Here is a 21,622-nt window from a genome sequence, read left to right as displayed (position 1 = left end):
GCTACTTAAATGCACAATTCCATCACCACCCTGCACAGATCAACTCTGTAGCCAAGACCCTCATCTCCAGAACCAACGCCTAGCTGACAAAGACCACCTGAAAACTGAATTACACACTCTCACAAACATATTAATCTCCAACGGATTCCAAAGAAAAACCATTACCAATCTAATCCAAAACCAAGACACAGAACAGGACAACAGCATCACCCTCCTCCCTTACATCAAAGGCACCACAGATAAAATCAGCAAAATTCTCCACAAACACAATATCAAGACAGCCTTCAACACTGACCAAAAAATAGCCACATCTTAAGAAACCCCAAAGACAAAATCCAGCTAGAAAAACCATGGAGTCTACGAAATACCATGCAAAAATCTGCCCTGCAACATACATAGGACAAACGAACAGGAGAATAAATGCATGCATCGCAGAACACAAGAACGCAGTCAGAAAAAAAGAAAAAACTTCCTCCTTTTTCCAGCACCTTAAAGCTTCAGGACTTGAAATTAATTATATAGCTCACATCTTTAGCATCTTTACTGAAGTAGGACACAGAAAAGATCTGATGTTTTAATAGTATTATTCTTGTTTATTTCATTATTCCTTTTAAAGATATTATCTCAGGGATATTAAGTGGCTACTAAAGGAGTTTCAGTATGTGATATGTGAATCAAATAGAAAATTGATTTACACTGCAATTTTGAATTAATACATGATTTGGTATTTCATATTCCAGATGAAATGATTTCATATTTTTGATTATTTTTTTCATTTTTTAATATCTCACCTTTCAGGGAGAATACTCTCAAAGTGTATTTCATATAAAATACAATTAATTGTATATGAAAACAAACCGATAAATCTTAAGACTCCATAGTGCCAATGGCCCTACAGAGATCAAGAGAAGACTATACCTGAACATGCTACTTCCTTCCTGCCTTCTCTCAGATTTTAGGGATTCTACCCACAGGCAAAAATGGTGGTAATAACCCCCTGAAAGGAATGGAATAACTTTTCAAAAGTACCATAACCAGGTGTGAAATCCAGCAGGTTCTGACAGGTTCTGGAGAACCGGTAGCAGAAATTTTGAGTAGTTCGGAGAACCGGCAAAGACCACCTCTGGCTAGCCCCAGAATGGAATGGGGACAGCAATTTTACAGTATCCTTCCCCTGCTACACCCACCAAGCTATGCCTACAGAACCGGTAGTAAAAAAAAATTGAATTTCATCACTATGATTATAAGTATAGCTAGTCCTCAACTTACAACCATTTGTTTAGTGATTGTTTGAAGTGACAAATGGCACTTGAAAAAGTGACATGGCCATTTTCACACTTACCACCATTGCAGCATCCCCATGGTCAAGTGATCAACATTTGGATGCTGGGCAACTAGTTCATCTTTATGACAGTTACAGTGTCCCGAAATCAACTTTCGCAAACTTCAAAGCCAATAGAGAAGCCAGATTCATTTAACAAGCCTTTTATTAACTTAATAACTGCAGTGATTCACTTAACTGTGGCAAGAAAAATTATAAAATGAGAGAAAGCACACTTGACAACTGTCTTGCATAGCAACAAAAATTTAGGCTCGATTATGGTCATAAGTCAAGGACTACCTGTCCTTGACTTAAGTAAGGATTTTAATGAACATTTCTGTAACATTGAGAAAAATGTATTTCAAAATACACTACAATCTTCATACATTTATAAATAATGTAATATTAAGTATGCATACATTTTGAATGATTATATATGAAATGATGTAAGTGAAAATAGATCAAGCTCTGTGTCACAGTATCTGCATCTAAACCTGGGACAATCTGGCTTAACTTTGGATTTTATTAATTTATTGTATTATATTAGAATTTGACATTCAGGTTTATTTTGTAGAAAATGACTTGCAAGAGTTTTATACACAAAGTTTTAGATAAAATAAATATGATTATATTACACAAATGAAGGCAGATATACATGTCTCAGAATAATGTTGCAGGAAGGATCCAATCTCTGTTGGTTATCTGGACCACAGGTTTAGTTTTTCCAAGCTTCTGTACTCATTGTAGAGAGAAAGAAGCTCCCTGACGATGGACTCCAGCACAACATCCAAAAGATGGAAGAATAAATCTCTGGTGACTGACACAGATTGGATCTGCATGATTATATTACATTTAATACAGCCCCTAGTCTTATATTTTCAACATGCGGATAAAACTCTTACTGTTCCCTTCATTATTATAGTAAAATTGGTTGTTTAGATACTGTACAGTTTTCAAACAGCTACATTAAATGGTTTATTGCTCTCTTTAGCGGGGCCCAACACTTTCCTTTAAGTTGTTTTTAAAAAGATGTCTCTCCATCAGCACAATGAAATGGCTTCCTCTTTCTGAAGTCAATTTGCACAATGTTTTTTTATAGCCCTATATTTATAGGCAACAACTTCAGATGGTGATAACATCTACCAGCTGAATTTCAGCAGAACAATAAAACTCTGATTATGCTCTGAATGGAACTACTGGAGAGTTGGGAAATTGAGGATAAAAGCTGTTTTCCCACCCAGGTTGCATATTCATGTCCATCTGACAAAAATGCATGACAGTTGCCCATGGGTAAATATACTGAGTATTCAAATTGAAGCCAAAGGTCTTTTTCCTTCAAAGAATTTCTGATCAGATGAATTACAGGCCTGGATGGTGGCTGCCACATATGCAACTGAATGTTCTATGATAAAAGAAATGGCAACTGAGACCTTTGAAAGCATTATGCACACATGATCATTATCACCACACCCACAGTGGACAAGCAGAAGCATATAGATAATTGTTTTTGATCTATACAGTGAAAGTTGTCCTGTTGTATGGACAATCATTCTTTTTTATCGATTACATTTCCATTCAGTTTTCCTCTGACTTCAGGTTTCCACTATAAACTTATTATTGTCTTCACAGAGAGTTTTTCTTCTGGGTTCATGTAAAAGTGGAATGTGAGCAAAGTCAAGAATAATCAAGAATCAGTTGACATTTTTAATCCAGATTAGCCATTTATAATCAATATAGAATATTGTTTCAAGGTTATTGTGTCTAGAGCCCTCTGTAAAATATTTTGGATCAGGGGGGAGGAGAAGATAAGAGTTAGATGGTATAAAGTAGAATAATTTGTATATGGATGAAACCAGCCTGTTTTAAATGTCTTTAGAATTAGTGATTCTATTTTATATATACAGTAAATTATGAATCATGCTCATTTAATTAATGCTCACTTATTATTTAAACAATATGACATGTGAAAACTAGAAAGGAATAAGAAAAGACATCCAGTGCTATGAGTTTTGCTGATAGATTACATGCCATGATTTCCAGATAACAAGTAACATAATCTTCAGTAATCAAACTATGTATTAGTCTATTCACTTTTATAGATTAAGAAACAGATGTGTGTACTGTGAGACCTGAATTGAATAACCACAACTGACTTCTTCATACACATGTACAGGTAATTCTTAACTTATGACCAATCACTTAGTGACTGTTCAAAATTACCACAGATATCCTCAGGGCTATTTATGACTCGGAATTGAAGTTCTGAAGGCTGTGATGCAGTCATGCAATTACATTTTAGAGTGTTAGCGATCAGTCCACTTTAGATCTTTTTCAGCGTCTCAATCATGTGACCATGATTCTCAACATATTTTTTGCTGGAAATTAGCTTTGACTTCCAGTTCCCAGCACAAAATTCCCATTTCAGGGAATGGATTCACTTAACAACAGTGGTGTTTGCTTAACAACCATGCTGGTCACTTAATGACTGTGGTGTCTGCTTAACAAACACAGCACTTGTTTAATAATTGTAGCATTTGCTTAATGTCTTTCACATAAAAGGTGTAAAATCAGGTGCAGTCACATGGTGACCCACTTAAGGGCTCAATTAGTGTAGTAAGTCAAGGACTACTGTATACATACATGCATGCTTGCATGCAAACACTTTGTTCAGTGGTGGGATACAAATAACAACTGATTCTCTACCCTAACAATTTCTTCCAACATCCAGTTCACCAAACTGCTCAGAAATTAACAACCGGTTTTCCCAAAGTGGTGCGAACTGGCTGAATCCCACCACTGACTTTGTTCAAATAATAGTATTGAAGTGACATAATACTAAATGAGACTTTTAATTATTTCTAAAAGACTTACATTTGGATACAAGCTTTAATCCAATCGCTTAGTTCCTTCTACTTACTAGCTACAGTATGTCTATTGAAATGCTTCTAGCTGTTGAAGGCAAATAATTTGTCTGTTGGCATAATAGTGATATTTTTATTTCCATCCACATTGCAAATAAACTCTCTATTCAACATTTTCCCCACACCAGATGTTTCCCAGATTTGTTAGACTTTATGCTCACGCTGATTATGATCTTCCTATTTTCACAGGGTGGAAAGTAAATGAAGATTTGACCTTTACATTGCTAACTGAGAACCTATGCGAAGATAAAATGATCAAAAGACTGTAAGTTGAATGTTGTGGGGAAAAGATAGAAAAAATTGGGTATGTTTAGTCATGCAAAGGGAAAACTGAAAGACAAGAAGGATACAATAGCACTCTTTAAATTTGTAAAGAAATGTTGTACAAAAGAAAGTAAGTATGTGTCATCAATTACTCTATAGTATAGCACATGGAATAATGGGTTTAAAGTATGGGAACATGGATTCCTAGGGGAAACTTCCAACAATAAGAGAACATTGGCAATGAAACCAGTTATCCCCCTTCCCCCCCCCAAAAAAAATCAGTGAACTACACTACATGTGTCTGTTCAAATACAGGCTAAAAAGCCATATGTCACAACTGTTTTAATTTGTATTCTACCATTGAATAGAGGGTTGGAATTAATGTTCTGAAGAGCATCTCCCAACTATGATTCCATGATGTTATATATTCCCACATGAGGGCAGTGTTAGCTAATTGGGGTGAACAGAAAGACTAGATAGAAGGTATAATGTGATTCTTGGCATTATTATTTTACAGGCATAATTTATAATGGACATACCAACCCTACTGAGCTATGTAAGTTTCTCTATTGATGGCAAAGAGCAGGAATTGTTAACTCTGCATCTCACGTTATATTCTCATAACTCAATTCACCATCTTCCAATAGTGTATGGGAGTTGTAAGAAACAACACCACAACTAATAAATAATGACAAATTAAACATTTAAACATTTAAAAAGAAAAATGCAGATAGCCATCAAGTTACAATTGGTCACTTAGTAATCATTCAAAATTATGATAAACCCCCCAAGAGCTACTGTACCTCTGTCTAAGAATGTCACAAATGTATCACACATTAAAGATTATGTAATAATTTCTAATTTAAAGCCCCATAATAACAATATAATACTATTGTATGCCATCACTAAATACCATATTTTTCAGAGTATAAGACACACCTTTTTCCCCTCAAAAAAGAGGGTAAAAATTTGGGTGCGTCTTACACACTGAATATAGCATTTTTGGCCTCCTAAAACCCTGCCCCCTTTGCAAAAATGACCGTGCATAGCCTTTAGGAGGCTTCCAGAGTGCTCCTGGAGGCTGGGGAGAGTTAGGGTTAGGGTTAGGGTACAACGCACTCTATAAGCTTCCGAAAGGCTATGCATGCCCTTTTTTTTGACAAAAAACAGGCTCACTTTCATGAAAAATGGGCAATTTTTGGGAGGTGCACATTTTTTTTAAAAAAATTGCCTCTTCAAAATCTTGGTGCGTCTTAAATTCTGGTGCGTCTTATACTCCAAAAATATGGTACATGGCTTTTAAAAATGGGCACATTATATATTCCTGATTTATTTATTTATTGGGTTTTCTTTTCTGGAGGTATTCAAGTTTAAGAAAACTTGAAAACCGAAAGCCAGTTTTGCCCAGTGATTAAGACAATAGGATAGAAGGTGGAAGATCATGAGTTCAAGTCCTGTCTTAGCCATGAAAACCAGCTGGATGACGTTGGGCCAGTCACTCTCTCTCAGCTCAACCCATCTCATAGGGTTGTTGTTGTTGTGACATAAATAGAAGGAGGAAAGTTTATTAGATATATTTGCCATTTTGAGTTATTTGCGAAAATAATAAAGGTGAGATATAAATAAAATAAAATATAAAATAATAAAAAAGAAAAGAAAAGTTTCTTTTGACTCCTGGCAACTACTTGGACAATTCCCTGAAGTTCTCTTGGTGAGATTATTTTAAAAATGGTTTGTCATGACCTCATTCTTAGGGCTAAGAAAAAATGACTGGCCCAAGGTCACCCAGCTGGATTTTTGCCTAAGGCAGGACTGGAACTTAGAGTCTCCTGCTTTTTAGCCAGATGCCTTAATCCCTATATAAAATTGACAATTTCCTGAATCCCATCTCTTTAATATCCAAAACAATATTACTTTTCCAATTTCTCAAAATAATTCCCTTATCAATACTCAACACGCAAAGTATCCAAAGTTCTTTGAAGTGAACCAAATTCCAAATTTTGGAACATAATTCCACATCACAATAACATTTTTAACATTAAAAGGTTTCCCCATATATCTACTTATATATATATTAGAAAATTGTTCCAAAAATAGCAATAGCAGTTAGACTTATATACCGCTTCATAGGGCTTTCAGCCCTCTCTAAGCGGTTTACAGAGTCAGCATATCACCCTCACAGTCTGGGTCCTCATTTCATCCACCTCGGAAGGATGGAAGGCTGAGTCAACCTTGAGCCGGTGAGATTAGAACCGCTGAACTGCAGATAACAGTCAGTTGAAGTGGCCTGCAGTACTGCACCCTAACCACTGTGCCACCTCAGCTCAAAGAGATGCCAGTAATCCAAGACCAAAACTTATGAATCAATGATCCCTCAAATATTTAATATCACCATCAAAGGAAATCTTATATCCATCCTTTCACATTCATTTGTTGGGATGTCTGATGAACCTGATGAATCAACTTTAGTCTTAAGTCCAATAAACCAATTTAACATTCTTTAAGCCATGTAACCATTGGTGTTTTTGTGATCATATGTTCCAGTTCTTTAGTTCATAAATCATAAATGTCAATAAGTTCAACTGAAAATATTCTTTAATTTTTAATACAAAAATGATATATTATATTACACCAGAGAAAGCTATATGCAAGAGAGAGGGGGGAGGGAGAGAAGAGTTAAGAGAAGACATGAAAGGTAGCCCTTAAAATGTAAAGGTATTGAAACCAAGGCTTTGAGGAAGGTGGACATGTAACCTAAAGGCTGCAATTATTGTATTTTCTGTTGTAATGTCTGGATTTGAAAGCACTTTGGGATTTTAACACTGGCATGCTTTGCTTACTAATCCTGTTTTCTCTGTTGCTCTTCAGAGAAAATCCAATTTCCAGTTATGAGAAGATTGAACTCTTCTTAAACGTGGAAAATCTTCATATAGAAATAGATAAAGCTGTCTTTTTTAGACCTTCCCTAGCCAATTTATGGCTCAGTGGCTAAGATGCTGAGCTTGTCGATCAGAAAGGTCGGCAGTTTGGTAGTTTGAATAGCTAATACTGTGTAACTGAGTGAGCTCTCGTTATTTGTCCCACCTTCTGCCAACCTAGCAGTTCAAAAGCATGTAAAAATGCAAGTAGAAAAATAGGAACCACCTTTGTGGGAAGGTAACAGAGTTCTGTGCTCCTTCGGCATTTAGTCATACCGGCCATATGACCACAGAGACATCTTTGGACAGTGCTGGCTCTTCAGCTTTGAAACGGAGATGAGCACTGCCCCCTAGAGTTGGCAATGACTAGCACATATGGGTGAGGGGAACCTTAGCCAATTTAAGGAAGATAGTTAGGCTAGGATATTTATCCCTATTCCAGTGGTGGGTTTCAAAATTTTTTCGAACCTACTCTGTGGGTGTGGCCTCCTTTGTGGGAGTGGCTTGCCAGCCATGTGATCTGGTGGGAGTGGCTTGCCGGCCATGTGTTCTCTCTCTCTCTCTCTTCTTCCTTCCTTTTGTCTCTCTGTCCCTTTTTCCTTTTTTTCTTTCATCTCTCTCTCACTTTTCTTTTCTTTTTTCTTTTTTTATTTCTTTCCTTCTTCCTTTCTTTCTCTTTCTCTTTCTCTCTCTGTGTGAGTGTGTGTGTGTGTGTGTGTGTGTGTGTGTGTGTGTGTGTGTGTGTGAGTGATGGGTTTCAAAAAATTTTTGGAACCTCTTCTGTAGGTGTGGCCTGCTTTCCGGGTCCACTGGTGGAACCTCTTCTAACAGGTTCGGTAAATTTGACGAACTGGTTCTACCGAACTGGTGCAAACTGGTAGGAACCCACCTCTGCCCTATTCGGTTCTTTACATGAGAAATCATATGATGCATTCAATGAACGTCTATTTTATTTAGTGGCCATGTATCCTCAGTTACATATGCTTCACTTTTCTTTTCTTTAATAATGCTGAAGATCTTAGTCATGTGTGCTTAGAAAGAGAGAGACAAATAACATATACTCTGAGATTGTTCCTTCCTATAGAGATCATTTATCTTGCTACAACATTCCATTAGACTTCGATAATGGCAAAACTCTCATATCTGTTCTCGTACGATGATTTGAAATAATTGCAATTGGGAAAATCAATGAAAATAATATATTCCATTTTCCTCATAAAACAGGAAGTATAACCCCCTGTAGACTACATTTGCAGACCATTTAAAGTGTTATATAAGGCTTTATTATGCCACATCCACCTGATGGATTTCTAAGTGCATTCTTTGCATAAGCTTTCTAAAGAGAGCAAGGGTTAAACATTTCATTTCATCTCATTTTTATAACCTTTGGATAAGTTGGTAGATTTTACATCTTTGTGTCAAAGATCAGTATTTAAATAGCTGATAGTTACTTTGGAAAAGATAGAATCTTCTCAGTAACTAAGTATGCCTGTTTGAATATCTTACACTAACAATACAAACCTGCTTATTTAGCAAAAAGTATTATTATTATAATGGGGGATACCAGCGTTTGTTCCTTATCATCATCAGATCATTGATGTCTTTAAGCTATTTTGTGTTGCTTTGCTTTGCAGAAAGAATGCACCTATTTATTCAGACTCTCCTAGGTTTCAAATGAATCCAACAGGTTTTAGAAGATGCATGGGAAGGTTTTTGGGATCAATGAACAATTAGACTAAAAGCATAGTCACTGCTTGGAATGAAATGGCATCCTCATCCATGGGCTGAATTGTTTTCAGTCAGCCTCTCCCTATATGTTGATCTCAGGGCCTCCTACATTTATAGAGAAGCTCTGGGAGATATAATGATGTAAGAAATGTCTAAAATGAACATGTCTTATATCTTTGGAAAGCATTAGTGGTGGTGTGATGTGTGCATATTGACCCTTCTGGATCTATCATCAGCTTTTGATACCATTAACCATGTCATCTTGCTGGACTGGGTCTGGAGACTGGGAGTGGAGGACACTGTTTTGAAGTGATTCTCCTTTTTCTGTGGCCAATACCAGTCTATACTGAAAGAGGAGGAGAGTTCAGGCCCTAGGCCCCTATTATGTGAGGTGTCTCAGGGCTTAAGTCTCTCTCCTCTCCTATTTAATATCTGTATGAAGTAACTGGGAGAGATAATCTGCTAGAATAGAATTCAGTACTACCAGTATGCTGATGCTGATACCTAATTATCTATCTCTACGCCCTGCCAGGCAAATGATGCTGTTCAGATGTTTCAGTGCCAGCAGACTGTGCCCACTTATATGGGGAGGACCCGATTGCAACTCAGGTCTAGGTAACAACTCGACCCAAATGGTTGTGAGTTTTGGGTTCAGGCGAGTTGATATCTTTGTCTCAGGATGTTATCGCTCCTCCACATACATTTGGCATACAATTTAGGAGTCCACTTGGACTTGAAGTTCTTGCTAGAAAAGCAGGTGGCAGCTATGGCTTTGGGAGGGCTTTCAAAAAACTACATTGTGCATTAATTTTGCCTATTCCTGGAACCTTTGACAGTTGTATGCAACACAATTTAATTTTAATGTATGCTGATTAGTGTACTTTCAAAGTGACAATTAAGTTATTTTAAGTCTAAGTCTCTAGCAGGACGCCTTGCTCATAGTCACTCATGCTTAGTCACATTCTGTTTTGATTACTGAAATCTACATACAGCTACTCTTGAAAGCCAGCTGGAAGCTGCAACTGGACTAGAATGGAATGGAACATGTTTTGGGTGTCCTGCAGTTCATCCAAGTAAACCCACTCCTCTAGTTGCTGAGTTGCACTGGCTTCCAGTTGCTTTACAGGTGCAATTCAAGGTCCTGCTTATCATCCTTAAAGTGCTAGATGGTACAGGGCCTTGTTACTTGTGAGACCCCCATCTCACTATAGGTAGTCCTCCACTTACAACAGCAGTTCATTTAGTGACTGCTTAAACGTCCAACATCACTGAAAAAAGGGACTTAAGACCATGTTTTCAAACTTTCAACCATTGCAGCATCCTGTGTGTCATGTGATCCAAATTTGGATACCTGGCAACTGGTTCATGTTTATGATGGTTGCAGTGTTCCAGAGTCATGTTTTCGCAATGTTCTGACAACCAAAGTTGATGGGAAAGCCAGATTCACTTTGCTAGGTAAGCTCCCCATTGGAAATAGAGGTATCAGAGTCCATCAAACAGTCCAAGTCATACATGGATAATTCAGTCAGTCATCAATGCCTTTCAGTTAAGGGATAATCCAAATAACATAGTCCAGTATCATATAATCAGTTCAGTATTCAAAGTTTGCTAACAGTTGCAAAACTTACAATAGCTCACAGCACTTCCAGATCAGCCCAGCATCTAATAAACAGAGAGACAACTAACAGTCGTTTTGTTATGGCCGATTGAGGAAAACAGCACTCAATCACATTTTACAGTATGGTTTAAAGAAACAGTTACAACATTGTTACATGATTTATATATTGCCAACCCGACCGTTAGAATTATATTCCTAACACACTTAACAAGTGAATCACCGTGCCAAGAAAGGTCGTAAAACGGGGAAAAACTCATTTGGAAACTGTCTCACTTAGCAACATAAATTTTAGGCTCAATTGTGATTGTAAGTTGAGGGCTACCTGTAATGTTTCCTGTAGAACTTATTGTGAATAGAATGTAGTGTGTGTACTTGGGGAACACGACCTAATCAGCTTTTCCTACTTGCTGCCTTCCAGATGTGCTGGTACTATAACTCTCTGAATTCCTAAGCAGCTAAAGGGACCGCAAAAGCAATTTTATAAACCAGATGTGTACAAAAAATGCCCTTGGAGCTTCAATTTGAAAGCCATTTAGATAAATTTGTGAATCGAATGAACTTTTAGACTTGGAACAGTTAGTAAAAATGATTTTGATTTTTCATACATTTTGATGACCTAAATACTTTTTCATAGGTGCAGAAATGCTTCCCCCGCAATTGATTCAAAAATCCGAATCAAATTGACTAGGTTTCAGATTCATACAGACTTGGTACAGACTATAGAATGGATGATTCAATAAACCATTAACGGTCTGATCAAAGCTCAATCAGGCTTGAAATTCTGGGTTTGGACAATCTATGGTTGGACTTAAGCATAGTACACAAAATTATCCGCTAAAATGTCCCCCCCCCATTCAATGACTACTTCAGCTTCAACTGCAATAATACAGGAGCACACAACAGATACAAACCCACTGTAAACCGCTCCAAACTCAATTGCAGAAAATACAACTTCAGCAACAGAGTGGTCAATGCTGGAATGCATCACCTGACTCTGTTGTTACATCTTCAAATCTCCATAACTTTGACTTTAAACTGTCTACTATTGACCTCACCCCATTCCTAAGAGGTCTGTAAGGGGGCGTGCATAAGCACACCATCGTGCCTACCGTCCCTGTCTTACTGTCTCCATTTATTCATACCCATTTCATTCATACCCATGTTTATTCTTATACCTATTATCTTGTAAACGATCAACAAATCAAATAAATAAATAAATAAAATTGTTCTAATACATATGCATTGAACCTGATAGAGTAGCTTTAAGAACTATTGATGTTCTTGCTGGTCTGTGGAGTTCTGATATAGAGACCGGCAATTCCACTTCACTTCCTTAATGTAGACAGACATTTAATAACTGTGATATCTAAATGACATTCAAAGACAATAAATTACATCCCAGCATTGTCCCAGAAGAAAAGGATCACAATTTGTCTAGGGCCAACTGAAATGGATTGACTGCTAAGTCACTGTGATAATTTTACTGTATTATAATACTGTGTTATAAGTACATCAGTTCAGATGGTCGATATAATGGCTGCAATTTCTTTTTCAAAATTAATCAGTTAGATGGGTTCATAGCATATGATCAAATATTATTTCATCTGAATTAAATTGAGATAATTATATTAAGATATTGATGCTGATGTTTCCCCCATTCATATTGATTTCCATTTGACATTTTAATTATTTACTTCATTTCCTATGGGTTTCAACACTGATGGGAGACAGTGTGATGAATCTTTAGAACTGACCTTTCTAGGACCTCAATATTCAAGTAGATGAGATACTGACAGAGTTTATTTGCACATAATAATACAATAGTCCATATTTATATAAAACACCTTTTGGCAACATGACAATAGATTATTAAATTGAACTTGGAAAAATCAAAGAGTGGTTTATGAGATCTATTAAACAGACATCACTTCCCTCTTTAAATTAATTCAAACAAATTAACACAAGAAATGTACATTTTAATTCAGTTTGTTCAAATTGGGAAAAGTGCTTTGACATTTACAATTGTAAAGTTCAGCTTTATTGATATGCTCAAAATGCCACAATAGTAACTGAATTTTGAATTTATTAGCCAAACAATATTAGTATGTCTCATCTCTGTACTGGCTGTATTGTTTATTATATGCTCATAAAGAATGCTGTTTTTTTTCAGGTCCCAACTTTAATTTTTGGAACTTCAGAGAAGACAAAAGTAGGCTTTCTCTTTCATTCACACTTTGAACTTGGACTTGTCTACTCACATGAGCATGCTTATTGCATATCTCCACAAATTGTTAGATTTAGTCATGAAAGGTAAGGTCACCATTTAAGAAGTTACATACAAATACCATGTTTTCCCGACAATAAGACAGGGTCTTGTTTTCTTTTGACCCCTGAAATAAGCACTTGGCCTTATTTTCGGGGAGGTCTTATTTTTGAGGTGCAGGAGGCAGCGAGGATGGTCACCTCATGGCTGCTGCTGTGATGCAATATTTTCAGGGAGGGCTTAATTTCTGGGGTGGGCTTATTTTAGTGCATGCACTCAAAAACCCATTAGGGCTTATTATCTGGGGAGGTCTTACTTTCAGGGAAACCGGGCATGTCCATAACATTATTCCCTTCCTGACACAGAAAAATTAAGTGAAATAAAGAAAATAAATAATAAATAGAAAATAGGGGTGGGCGAAAGATATGAGCTAAGAGAAAGAAAAATGAAATACCATTAAACTGCATTGACACAATTCACTTCTTGCAAATCATTCTTGATTCTACCATGTGTGTTCTTCACATCATATATTACCTTTCGTTCTTTAAAATAATCTAATTTACCAAGGATATCATCATTGGACCATGATTTTATTGATCTTCCTCTTCATCAATTTATTTTCCTTTGTATCTTTGCTTTGAATGTAATCTTCATTAATTCTCTCTATATAACCAAACAACTTGAACTTATTTCTTTCCTACTGACCTCTCACTCCTGTTATTTAATCTACATCCACATATTACCCTTTTATTCATGGCTCTGTCTCCTGTTTTATTACATACATTTCTTAAGTATCCCATTTCAACTGCATTCAATTTACTTTTATGTTTCTCTCGATATAGGCTACTCTAGCTTCCACGTAATAAAGTGGACAGAAGTAGGCATTTGTATACAATTTTTGTTCCTTTTTAAATATTCATTCCTTGCAAAGTACACCTACTTTTCACTTTTTCCAGCTGTTGCACATCTTAACATTTCTCCATCTATTTTCTCACGATTGCTAAACATTTTACCAAGTATACAAATTCATCTACTTACACCAACTTGTTTTTATTTTTGCCTTTTTTGCTGTTTATGAATAAATTCCAATCATTCACTCAAGCACAGCCAGCTTGATTTCAATCCACATATTGAATTATAAAACCTAATTGCTATAGACCATTCATCATTCTCAGCAAACAGCATGGCTGTTTTCTGTAAAATATACACATTCATTCATGTACCAACCAATACATCTTAACATCATTGCAATAATGCCTTAGCCAGATAATCCTCAATTTACAACAGTTTGTTTAATGCTGTTTGAAGTTTCAGCAGCATTGGAAAATGTGATTTATGACTGTTTTTTACACTTATATTGCCTTATACCTTGTCTGATGTTAAAACATTGTTAAACCTCTCATTTACCCTGATCCATGCTTTATTTCCACCATATACTGTTCTTGCTTCATTCAGCAATTAGCTTCAAATAAATGTTTTATTTTGAACCCATTCATTTTATCCTATGTTCTCTGAATATAGAAATTACAACCAACTTTTTCTCTCTCATTCATATATATTTGAATGAGCTGTTGAAGAGCTAAAATCTGGTTAATTCAAACCCTACCTGGCATAAAGCCAGTTTGCTAAAAATGTTTTGCTTATTGTTCACTTCTCAATACCATTCAAGTAGAATTTTGCCAAATACAGCACTTTCCCGGGTAGGCTTAATGCAGTTTCTTATAGACTGTTCCTCCCCCCTCATTTTTTACCTGTCTGCAAAAGAGAAGAACAGCAGTATTCTTGCAATTGTCAGACCCGGGTGTAACCTGAAATAATAAGCATGCTTGTCTGAAATTATTGCAAATAACATTTGCATACCTGGTGAGTTATGAGGTGGGTTTTTTTGGAGGGGGGCTTTTTTAAAGTTTATGTTGCTCTGATTTCAACTCAAAATTCTAACTTGCCACTTGCAATCTGGTTACCTGGAACGGAGCTACTTACATCTAGAATAACCAAAGGAGCATTTGGACTGGTTGGCCATAAAGCTCAAACCCAGATCTCCATAAATGTTCATGGAGATTCTCAAATCATCCAGGCCATAGCTGTCCCAAACATGCTTTTTCAAGAGGCAACTGGACTTTCTGGTTTTCCTTTAAAGATCTTTTGCTTCTGATCCAAGAAGCTTCTTCAGCTCTGAAGAAACGTCTTCAAAGAAGAATCAGAAAGTTCAGTTGCCTCTTGAAAAAGCATCTTTGGGACAGATCTCCATAAAACTCTTTGGCAACAAGGAACTTTTAGTTGAACTGTTGGAATAATTGTACACCTCCCACTAGTTGAGCCTGATTTTTTTTAAAAAAATAGTATTTATTGAATTTTCTAACATTTAAAACCCAAAACACAAATTTATACTTATAACAGCTTTTCCATATCAGTATCCATATCTTTCGTAACAATCTTATTTACAAAATATTCTATCTCTATATCATTATCATAAGTTATAAGCTTATTTAAATACATTCTCTACTTTTACCATTTGTATCTTAAGTTTTACACTTACTCTCAATCCAGGAATACCATCTATTCTAAATTTGATAGTACTCGGTTTCTTCCCTCTCTTTCATTTCCATAGACAGTCTATCCATTTCTGCACATTCATATATTTTCCTTCTTATAATTGGGTTTGGGGGAGCATCTGCTTGTTTCTAATTCTGTGCTAAAACAATTCTGCTTGCAGTTAATATGTGTAGTATTATGTATTGTAATTTTTTCTCCATTTCCCCATCAAAGATTACCAGGGGAAACAGTTCCAGCTTCATCTCTATCCTCTGTTCAGTTATCTCTTCAAGCCACTTTCTTATCTTACGCCAATATTTTCTAACCTTATAGCAGGTCCACCAAATGTGGTAGAATGTTCCCTGCTTATGCCCACATTTCCAACACTCTGGCGATCGGTTTGGGAACATCTTACCCAATCTGGTTGGTGGTAGATGCCACTGGTGGAACATTTTGTAGAAGTTCTCCTTATAAGCAGCTGACATCGTTAGTTTGTAGTTTCTCTCCCATAATTTATCCCACTTATTTAATTGAATACTATGCCTAAAATTTCTCACCCTAGTTGAGCCTGATTCTTAATGACTACAGAAACACATTCACTTGCGACAATCTAAATGTTTGTTTTACATGATCTTGTTCCAGGATTATATTTAGTTTCCCCTCCAAATATTAACCAGGTGTAATCCTGTTTAGTTTTTAAAGTTTCCCCAAATATATGATGTTATTGTGATAAATGTGATAAAACTATTTGTCCCATTTCAGTCTCAGGTGCCACAGAGGTTCTTGAAAGGTCTACTTACAACTAGTGCCTTGTCTACTTGGAAAGAAGATGGTGTTTACATTTGCAAAAATACCTAAGTTTCAAAGAGAGTCATAAATAAAACAAAATCATACAGCATTGAAATGGCTATTTTTTTAAAAAAAGCATTTTATAAAAATGCAAAAAAGGGGAACAACAATCAAAAAAATATTATTAGATTGAACCAGCCTATCCAGTCTATATTCATCTTTGTATCATTCAGATGTTCTTAGACATATTATTTGAATGCAAATGTTGCCAATCGATCTTTTTATGAATATTTCTCTGATGTCCTCTGATATGTTGAACTACATGTCTCCAAATCCAGGGCATCAAGGAGAGCTCCGGGTTGGGCAAGGGTGTTTCAAAGACTATGTTTTCTTTTCCTAGCAAGAGATACTGATCGAAGAATAACAGATCAATTGTTGTGTGCTCAGTGGGGATTTCTGGCTTGTGTTTCAAGACAGAAAAGTCACCGAATGAAAAATCATTGTAAGTTTTTTTTCTCAACCTCAAGAGATATGAATCACGCATGCTATTGTTGATGCAGAATGCCTTTACTCTGTTTTAAATTCTTCTGCTACTTTTCATCATATATCAACCGCACTGCACTTCTTCCATCAATTGAATAGATTAACAGCATAAGCCTATGACTACAGCATTAGCCTATGACTACTCAAATCGGAAGCACTTCCCATTGATTCAGGATGTTGCTCTCAAAAGGTGTGTTAAAATTGAAGCCTAAATCTTATATGGTTACTAAAATAGCTTGAAGGAAAGCTCAATCTATAAACCTCCATCTGCCCACACATCCTTGATCTCTCTTGGCTAAAAGGAACTCCAGGAGCTGAAGGTTAATATTCAGGGTGAGAAGTCACTATGAAATAATTCCCCCATCATCACTGAACAACTATTATTTCTCTTGCCATGGTAGATTTGTGTCATGCAAAAATTTTGTCTACCATGTAGGAAAAAAATAAAGGAAGTTCATTAGTTTTTAAGGCAGAACAGGATTCCTTTGTATTGCTGTCACCCAGAAACAATGATAAATGCTAATTTGCACTATTGTAGAATCAGGAATTAGAAATCACACTTATTAGAATGTTAAAACTACTGGAGATTAATGTACTTAATTCATTTGATTTCCCACTACAAATGCTATAGTCACAAAAAAGGGTCTTCACACTCTAGAGGCCTTGTGGACAGTTCATTTCACAAAGTATAAACACCAAGCTGTAGCTGTTTGATATGCACTAGGAGCAAAGTGAGAACAAACTAAATTCCCTAGGCTGCTTAGGTGTAATAATAATCCACTGTTGTACCTATACAAGGACCTCTTTTACATATGGATATCCTTAGAAGTCTCATCCATCGTCATTACTTGATACTTCTATTTTTTTAAACAGATGACTCTCTGAATTCAGAAATGCACAGCTATCAAATACTTGTCTGATAGGAGTAGTTTATGGGAAAAGAAAGTGGCTATATTTCCTTGCTGACCAACTGGATAATGCTTCCAAAACACTTGCTTTTTCACTTTTCACTTTTTTCCCCAAATTTTCTTTTTTTTCCAAATTCACTCTTCTCTGTGAAGAGTTAAGAGTTAAGTTCTCTTAACTCTTCACAGTTAAGCACATATTAACTGTTGCTCATTCATGCTGTAAACTCTTCATTCCCTTAATATTTCTTTGGCAACAGCTGCTTTTCATGCAACAAAATAAGTGGCTGCTTTCTTTTCATGGCACATGAAAAAAATAGAACTTTGGAACTGAAGCATCTGCCCACTAATTCATAAGGAAGCAGCTGCCTCAGTGATGCTTTTCTATGGAAAATCTCTCTGGTATAAAGAATTATTTGTACAATAATACAGAATATTATTGTATTAGGCTCATTGTATTTCATTCTTTCAATGACAAACACCCTTGTCTTTCACTAAGTGGTATTTGTCAGAAAACCTTATCATAAGAAGGAATCAATAGCTGCTACATTATGATATTTCCAATAGTGATACCAAGAAAGAAGCATTGCCTTGTTTCTAATTAGACTTCATGATAAAACTGTGTACGACAACTATGTAGCCTATTATATTTGGATCCACAGAGATGCAAAATGAACAATACCATGATGGTTGGGATAAATGAGTGCAGAGACACTGATGTTTCATTAGCATTTTGTAAATTAAAAGCCATACAAAATAGTGGCATATTATAGAAAGCTATGCAACACAGTTTCAAACATGAGCTTTTTGGGTGCATGAAGGTATGAATATAGCACCTGTCTGCAACTTTTAAAAGCTGTTATGTCTTTTCCTTGGATCACATGGCTATATTCCCTATGATAGTGTCCTGAGATTTAGGACAACTTGGTGTGGCCAGCTTGGCATGGCCAGCTCACTGCCACTAGCAAGTTGCCTCTGCTAACTCACTGCCGTCAAGTTACCTCAGGACTATTCCACATGGCCAACTTGCTGCAGGAACAACTTGCTATGGATGGAGGGAGGGAGAGCCAATTGAATGAGAGAGTGAGTGGGTAGGCACAGTGCGGAGCAGCGGTGGCGGCTGGGGACTCCCACTGCCTCTTCGGTCCAGAGCTCAGCGGCAGAAGCAGCAGAAGTAGTGGGGTGTATACAAATAGAAAGCCTCCAGTCGCTACTGCTGTTCTGCACTCTGTCCACGCACTTGCTTTCCTGTCCACCTGGCTGTCCCTCTGCCCTCCCATGCTGCGTTGTTCCTATGAAGAGTTGCCCATGTGGATTTGTCCTGTGGCAACTTGGCAGCAGTGAGTTGGCAGAGGCGACTTGGTGGTGGTGAGCTGGCTGCACCAAATTCTCCCATTCCAAGTGTGTGTCAATGTACCTTTAGGGAATAGGACCTGAAGCACAGCCCTACTCTAAAACAAACAAGAAGTCAAAGGAAAATAAAAATTGTGCAAAAAGAAAGAAAGAAAGAAGAAAATTTAAACAGTGGCTCTTGAGACGGAGATGGAATGATAGGTCTATTATTCTCTATGTCCAATTAAATAATTCTGTTTAATTACATATATAAGTGTGTCTATTCCAAGTGGCTGAAAAGCCACAGGATGATAAATAATTGGCAAATGGTCTTTTCTTTTACATAGAAATAAATTTATCGCCAGAGCAGGCTAGGCTAACAATTCACCCTGGAGGTTCTGCTTTAGCTAAAATTTCAGACAACAGATTCTCATTTGAATTGAGTTTGAGTTTTGAGTTTTCATTTTATTTATATGCCGCCCTATTCCCTGCGGGACTCAGGGCGGCGCACAAACCCAAGGAGGGGAAGGGAAAGACACAAAAAACTACAAAATACAGGGCATTTAAAAACAACCAACAGCCACGCGATTCGAGAGGGGAAGGGAACTCATCAACCCCAGGCCTGCCGACACAGCCAGGTTTTAACGGCTTTTCGGAAGGCCTGGAGAGAGGTGAGGATCCGAATCTCTGCGGGGAGTTCGTTCCAAAGGGCCGGAGCTGCCACACAGAAGGCCCTCCCCCGGGTATAGCCAGATGACATTGGCTGGTAGACGGAACCCGGAGGAGGCCTGCTCTGTGTGATCTAATGGGTCTTTGGGAGGTAATTGGCAGCAGGCGGAATTGCTACCGATAAGGATGAAGTGCATTCAGAAAAGAGGGGATGACCCACAATAAAGTTCCAACAAATTTGGATCAAATAGTTTAAAAATCATCAGTGTACAAAAAAGCAGGCATCAATCAATCAGGTACTCAGCACTTGAACAATAAAAACCTTAAGGCCTGAGGAGAGTGACTCTTCCCACTTTAACAGGCAAATCTAATAACTGCACTGTCAGTTTTATGAGCTTGAACTTTTAAGTTTGTTGCATCCAGAAAGTGGTCAGCCATGTATAGATGCCTGGAAATTTAAACACCTTTTCTTGCTTTTGATTTTCCACATCAGTCGGCACATAATTTGGTGAAGAGTAACACTTCAATTTGAGTAATTTATTTTCAGCCCCTCATTTTGGAAATGTTCAGCCAACTCACTGACCTTTGCATTTGAATTAGCTCCTTTCCCGAGATATTCAACTAATCCCTGATTCAATCCCTCACCTGCCACAGAATGACCCTCTTCCCACCTGGCTACAGTCATCACTCTTTTATCCTCTCAATATTCATATTTACCAATCTATTTGCATATTCAATGTATGGAATACTTGGTAAAGGTAAAGGTTTCCCCTGTCAAGTCTTGTCTGACTCTAGCAGGCAGCGTTCATTTCTATTTCTTAGCCGAGGGAGCCAGCATTATCTGAAGACACTTCTGCAGTGATGTGGCCTGCATGACTTCATATACCAAGGCGTATGAAACTCTGTTACCTTACTACCAACATGGTACCTATTTATCTATTCACATCTGCATACTAAATAACTTTTTAAAAAAATAAGGACAACTCTAATCCAGGCTGTTATTGAATAATTTGCCTGTTCAATATAATATGTTTTGTGTTGACCTTCCAGTGGCTGTCTGGACAAGTTCTTACAGTTTTCTTGGCAAGATTTTGGAAGGGGCTTTGCCATTTCTTTCTTCCTAGAGCTAAGAGAAAGTGACTGGCCCCTTAACTGAATTATGTCTCAAGGAGGACTAAATTCAGTCTCCCAGGTTCTAGTCTGGTACCTTAAACTCTGCATCAAACTGACTCTCAAAATATATATTAGGCAATTCTAAGCAAAAATAATGGATATGATATCTCAGTGATTTAATAGAATATCTTGTTTTTTGTTCATTCAAGGTCATTAAGAATATTAGTTTGAAAGATCCCATAAATATGAAACAATGCCACAGCCCTTATATAATATAATGTACCACTGGTATATACAAAATGAGAGAAAATTAAATGCTACTGGTCAGCTTTATGAGTCTGTTCACTTCAACACTATATAAATTCAATAAATACATTTACACAAAACCAATGGATTGGTACAGTAATATTGATGGATGTTTGGAATGGAAAACCTCGAGAAATGGAAGATTGTGGAATTATTGAAAGATTTGGGCCTGGCAAACAATGATTTGGAAGATCAGTTGATGAAATTTTGTGAAGAGAACACATTGTTTATTGCTAACACATTGTTTAAGCAGTATTAATGAAGAATCTATATCTTGGACATCACCGGATAAACAATATTGAAATTCAATTGACTATGTAATAGGAAACAGAAGACAGATAAGTGCAATCTAGTCAGCCAGGGCATATCCAGGTGCAGATTGTCAAACTGTCCATGA

This window comes from Thamnophis elegans, chromosome 3 (genome assembly GCF_009769535.1).
Source record: "Thamnophis elegans isolate rThaEle1 chromosome 3, rThaEle1.pri, whole genome shotgun sequence".
Taxonomy (NCBI): domain Eukaryota; kingdom Metazoa; phylum Chordata; class Lepidosauria; order Squamata; family Colubridae; genus Thamnophis; species Thamnophis elegans.
The sequence above is the reverse complement of the archived record's forward strand: the minus strand, read 5'-3'. Positions refer to the sequence as shown.